This window comes from Schistocerca americana, chromosome 8 (assembly GCF_021461395.2).
Source record: "Schistocerca americana isolate TAMUIC-IGC-003095 chromosome 8, iqSchAmer2.1, whole genome shotgun sequence".
Classification (NCBI taxonomy): Eukaryota; Metazoa; Arthropoda; class Insecta; order Orthoptera; family Acrididae; genus Schistocerca; species Schistocerca americana.
Genome location: NC_060126.1, coordinates 437468376 through 437475285, shown reverse-complemented (window position 1 = coordinate 437475285; position 6910 = coordinate 437468376).

Here is a 6910-nt window from a genome sequence, read left to right as displayed (position 1 = left end):
GCTGCGCAGCTAGCGCCATTCGACGGCCAACACCGCGGTTCCTGGTGTATCCGCTGTGCCGTGCGTGTGATCATTGCTTGTACAGTCCTCTCGCAGTGTCCGGAGCAAGTATGGTGGGTCTGACACACCGGTGTCAATGTGTCCTTTTTTCCATTTCCAGGAGTGTACATTTGAAACACAGCATTGTATGGTAGTCGAACATGGACTGTGGGAAAACCGGAAAAGAAGGGAATCGAAGCATTTGAAATATGGTGCTACAGAAGAATGTTGAAAATCAGGTGGACTGATAAGGTAAGGAATGAGGAGGTTCTGCGCAGAATCGGCAAGGAAATGAATATTTGGAAAACAGTGACAAGAAGAAGAGACAAAATTATAGGACATCTGTTAAGGCATCAAGAAGTTAAGGCATCAGGGACTAACTTATCTGGTAGTAGAGGGTGCTCCAGAGGGTAAAAACTGTAGAGGAAGACAGAGATTGGAATACATATAGCAAAAAATTGAGGACGTCGTTTGCAAGTTCTGCCCAGAGCTGAAGAGGTTCGCATTGGAGAGGAATTCGTTGTGGGCCACATCAAACCAGTCAGGAGACTGATGACTCACAAGGAACAAAAAAAGAAAAAGCTTCCAACAACACCCAAGTATTACGGAGATGCTTCGGGATCTCAAACGGAAATCCCTGGAGGGAAGGCGATGTTCTTTTCGAGGAATGCTACTGAGAAAATTTAGAGAACAGGCACCTGAAGCTGACTGCAGGACGATTCTACTGCTACCAACGTACATTTCGTGTGAGAACCATGAAAATACGACGAGCAAAATTAGGTCTCGTACGCTGGCGTATAGATAGTCGTTTTTTACTCGCTCTGTTTGCGAGTGGCACCGGAAAGGAAATGAACAGAAATCTTTGTTGATCCATTATGGATCGTGGGACAACGGCTGGCATGAAATTCTTGATGCAATAATGTACCAACAGCCGTATGCATTGTAGAAATTTATTTTATTTTAAGAGCTTCTATGTGATACCAGTTTCGGCGTTACATTGATGCCATCTTCAGGCCCCTGTACAATGAATAGAAGAAATTTACTGTTGTAAAAAATGTATAAAAAATGTGGAACATACGTTAACTATTGCCAGGTATCATGTTAACTATGTAAGTGACTCAAAGAGATATATTGTATATCATTAAATCAATATGTAACATCAGGGCACATATCCTTCTGCCTATGTCATGCTGTTGTTAATAGTTTTCGCAGTTTTACTCAACGCATGATACATGAACATATGTATATACTATTATTTATAAAACCGTAACACACAGTTGTAATAGGCCATGCAACACATCAGATGTACTGTATACATTCGTATGTCCAGTGGAACAGTGGAAGAATTTGTAATAAAAATTAACTAATATAAATAACAATAAAATAAATTAAAATACAAGAAAAAGTGACAACATGGTCAGACGTTGTGCCACAAGCTCCTGTTCTCGCCAATTCTATTCAATACCTCCTCATTAGTTATGTGATCTACCATCTAATCTTCAGCATGCTTCTGTAGCACCACATTTCGAAAGCTTCTACTCTCTTCTTGTTTAAACTATTTATCGTCCATGTGTCACTTCCATACATGGCTACACTCCATACAAATACTTTCAGAAACGACTTCCTGACATTTCAATCTATACTCGATGTTAACAAATTTTTCTTCCTCACAAACGCTTTCCTTGCCATTGCCAGTCAAAAATTTAAATCCTCTCTATTTCGGCCATCATCAGTTATTTTGCTACCCAAATAGCAAAACTCCTTTACTACTTTAAGTGTCTCATTTCCTAATCTAATTCCCTCAGCATCACCCGACTTAATTCGACTGCATTCCATTATCCTCGTTTTGCTTTTGTTGATGTTCATCTGATACCCTCCTGCTCTTCCAAATCCTTTGCTGTCTCTGACAGAACTGCAATGTCATCAGCGAACCTCAAAATTTTATTTTCTTCTCAACGGATTTTAATACCTACTCCGAACTTTTCTTTTGTTTCCTTTATTGCTTGCTCAATATACAGATTGAATAGCATCGGGGATAGGCTAAAACCCTGTCTCACTCCCTTCCCAACCACTGCTTCCCTTTCATGTCCCTTGACTCTTATAACTGCCATCTGGTTTCTGTACAAATCCTAAATAGTCTTTCGCTCCCTGTATTTTACCCCTGCCACCTTTAGAATTTGAAAGAGAGTATTCCAGTCAACATTGTCAAAAGCTTTCTCTAAGTCTACAAACGCTAGAAATGTAGGTTTGCCTTTCCTTAATCTTTCTTCTAAGTCGTAGAGTCAGTATTGCCTCACGTGTTCCAACATTTCTGCGGAATCCAAACTGATCTTCCCCGAGGCAGCTTCTACCAGTTTTTCCATTCGTCTGTAAAGAATTCGCGTTAGTATTTTGCAGCTGTGACTTATTAAACTGATAGATCGGTAATTTTCACATCTGTCAACGCCTGCTTTCTTTGGGATTGGAATTATTATATTCTTCTTGATGTCTGAGGTTATTTCGCCTGTCTCATACATCTTACTCACCAGATGGTAGAGTTTTGTAAGGACTGGCTCTCCCAAGGCCGTCAGTAGTTCTAATGGAATGTTGTTTACTCCCGGGGCCTTGTTTCGACTCAGGTCTTTCAGTGCTCTGTCAAACTGTTCACGCAGTATCTTATCTCCCATTTCATCTTCCTCTACATCCTCTTCCATTTCCATAATACTGTCATCAAGTACATCGCCCTTGTATAGACCCTCTATATACTCCTTCCACCTTTCTGCTTTCCCTTCTTTGCTTAGAACTGGTTTTCCATCTGAGCTCTTAATCTGTCGGTAAAGAGGGAGGAAAGGGTTACATCTAAATGAAAGGAAAAATGCAAATGAAACTGGTGGGAATTAATTTTGAAAAAGGGTAAAGTTAATAAAGAAAGTAAATGTGCGGTCGTTACGTTAACTATTAACTAGCGGTAATTAGGTACTTGAGATTTTGGGAAAATTACGGTCGCCAGTCCTATGGACAATTACTATAGTAACTGAAAAAGAAAGGTTATTGCACATACAATTAGCACTAAAAGCGTGGCAACTGAAGGTTGACACGTGTTGTGTGAAAACTGAATATTTGTCAGAAGTAATAATTTTCGCCACACTCTGACTTCATTTAGCAAAATAATTAATAAAACCGGAAACTTGAAAGTAAATTTAGTGACAAATTAATAGTGAGCTTTGTTTCTGAAGCACATCGAAATTGAGTAAAATACAGTTAGTCTTGGGCTACCTCAACAATAATTTCAAAAGCTTCTTGAATCTATGCAATTTAGAAATAAGAGATTTAACTTTGAACTCGAATTAAATGATTCTGAACAATTAACAATAGTAAAATTTAGTATGTACCAAGCTGAGCTGCAGTCACAGGTAAGCTAAAATACGGTAACAAAACTCGCACTCTTAATTTGTGCTTGTATCATCTGGAAGCTTCTTGTAGAGTTCCCAGACTATTTAGGATTCCGTGCGGCGATCACGCAAATATTCCAACTTGCGGATCCAGCCCTCACGAAACTCCTTCATCGAGCCGCGCGAATTCGCATCGTAAGGCCTCGATACGACAAATTCGCGCCAGACACTTTGTTGTTTTTGCTCTGACCAGTATTCAGCCAGAAACAAATTTTTGAACTCGTCAAAAGTCAGGTTCGTAATGTTGAGGTTTAAGCCCCAACGCTTGGCATCACCAGCCAACACATCAATAACCGCATTAATTTTCCTCTCATTAGTCTATGATCTGGGTAAAACTCTTTCACAATTTTTAATGAAATTCGTCGCGTGTATACCGCCTTTTCTCAAGGGGTCGAGCCGCTCCTCTTTCGTCAACAATTCCGAACTATGTGCACAGATTGGCACATAGCTCTGTTTTTCGTCAAGTTTCTTTTCGAATTCCGACACTCTCGTAATTACTTGGCAAGTGGTTGTCGCAAGCGTTTCTACTTCCTTTTTTTCTCTTCGCAGGTATTAGCCTGCTTCGTCACTTTGGTATCTACTTCGGATACAAAAGCCTTTAAAGTTTCCACCTTCTTTTGATCCTCTTTTTTCACTAATTGAATTTGTTCGGTCACCTTATTCTCGATGATCGGAGCAACTGCTTCTGGTACACTTTTCTCGATTCTGCTAATTTCGGAATAAAAACGAGTATTTATGCTCGCAATTTCCACCTGAACGCCTATCATTTCCTGTTTAAGATTACCGATTTCGGTATTAATCACAACAATATCTTCTTTGATTTTATCAATTTTTGTGTTAACAACTCCTACATTGTTGTTAACAACATTAATAGCTTTGTTCTGATTGTCTACCTTCCGTTCAATTTTTTTCAGACTGAGCTTCTTGCTTGGCAGACTGAGCTTCTTGCTTGGCAGCCTGAGCTTTAATTTCTGCTGATTGACTCTTGATTTCATTAATCAAAACATTCAATAAATCAGTTAAATTCCCGGAAACTACCGGTTTTACTTCCGTAGCTGGTTCCTCTACATATGTTCCCCTGTATTCGTCATCAAGGGGTACATATTTGATTTTCGCTTCCGATTCCGAAACATTTTCTACAGTTTGGAATTCCATTTCTGCTCTTTGTTGCGTTTCAGCGGTCGCGACTTTCATGCTAGCCGCCTGCCCCAGAACAATGGATCCGCGGTGCGTGTTTCCCACTGTTCGACCGATTGTTCCTTATCCAAGTCTACCAAATTTTGGTGATTGTTGCCTTCACTCATTTTAATAATTTTTAATATGAATGCCAAATCTCAAATATAATTAGGATTACTCCCACTACTTATTCTCGCTGACGTAAAGGCCTGTTCGTAACCAGTACTTTGTTACGAGATTTGCACAATGCAAAATTCATGTCCAGAACAACCTCAAATTTGAAGATTGCCCTGTCACCAGGTCGCCACGTGTAACTCCCCCTCACTTATCGACCTTAATGACAGTGGAAAATTAAACCGTGTGTACCTAATGGAAATTTGGGAAAAGCAATCGTCACCGTAGTTAATCTGTCGGTAAAGACGGAGGAAAGGGTTACATCTAAATGAAAGGAAAAATGCAAATGAAACTGGTGGGAATTAATTTTGAAAAAAGGTAAAGTTAATAAAGAAAGTAAATGTGCGGTCGTTACGTTAACAATTAACTAGCGGTAATTAGGTACTTGAGATTTTGGGAAAATTACGGGCGCCAGTCCTATGGACTATAGTACTGAAAAAGAAAGGTTATTGCACATACAATTAGCACTAAAAGCGTGGCTACTGAAGGTTGACACGTGTTGTGTGAAAACTGAATGTTTGTCAGAAGTAATAAATTTCGCTACACTCTGACTTAATTTAGCAAAATAATTAATAAAACCGGAAACTTGAAAGTAAATTTAGTGGCAAATTAATAGTGAGCTTTGTTTCTGAAGCGCATCGAAATTGAGTAAAATACAGTTAGTCTTGGGCTACCTCAACAATCATTTCAAAAGCTACTTGAATCTACGCAATTTAGAAATAAGAGATTTAACTTTGAACTTGAATTAAATGATTCTGAACAATTAACAATAGTAAAATTTAGTATGTACCAAGCTGAGCTGCAGTCACAGGTAAGCTAAAATACGGTAACAAAACTCGCACTCTTAATTTGTGCTTGTGTAATCTAAATATTGTAGCCAGCTATGAATACCTTAACTGAACTTTTAAATTAAAGCAGTGAAATCGAATGATATTACTTTAATGCTGGCATTTGAATTTCAACGGCACTCGGGTTCATTCCGGAAAAGGAAGGGACCCTGCTTGGTAATGCAATTAGGACAATGAGCAACAAATGTTCATGCTATGTTGCTGTAATTTAGTGAGAAAAATTTAACAGTTTGAAAAGCTGAGGTCTGCCATACAGTTCTAAAACTTTACGTGCTACCGGTCTTCCTTGTTGGTTGATTGAAGGTTTGAAGTCGTCGATCGAGGAGGTGGCGACAGTCACTCATTGTCGGCCGTCACTGTTGCAGAAGCTGGATGTTGGCGCGCCTCCTTCTCGACACGGTCACCAGGCGAAACGGGCTCTTGATGTGCGCCTGCTAATGCTTCCCGTCTGCCCGCGCTCCACGCGACAGAGTTAACACTACCAAAGATCCTAAACACTTTGGTTCTCCACACGACCTTTCGATGTATTCGTTCGATAGCATAGTTTTCCCTAGGCCAGACCCAGCATATAAATACAAATAATATTCACAAAACAAACCAATTATACATCGACATAAATGCATATATATACAAATAGCAAAACAAATACAATATACAAAGACACAGAAATGTTATATCTTCAGGTAACAAAATAAGGAAAAAATAGGAGGATATGCATTTCCGGCGTTACATCCTCTGCTGCCTTCAGTATTTCATCCCTTAAAGCTACCCATTATTCTTCTACTGTATTTCTTTCCCCCATTCCTGTCAATTCTTCCCTTATGCTCTCCCTGAAACACTGTACATCCTCTGGTTCCTTCAGCTTATCCAGGTCCCATCTCCCTAAATTCCCACCTTTTTGCAGTTTCTTCAGTTTTAATCTACAGTTCATAACCAATAGATTGTGGTCAGAGTCCACATCTGCCCCTGGAAATGTCTTACAGTTTAAAACCTGGTTCCTAAATCTTTGTCTTACCATTATATAATCTATCTGATACCTTTTAGTATCTCCTGGGTTCTTCCAGGTATACAACCTTCTTTTATGATTCTTGAACCAAGTATCAGCTATGATTAAGTTATGCCCTGCGCAAAATTCTACCAGGCGGCTTCTTCTTTCATTTCTTAGCCCCAATCCATATTCACCTACTATGTTTCCTTCTCTCCCTTTACCTACACTTTGATTTCCAGTCACCCATGACTATT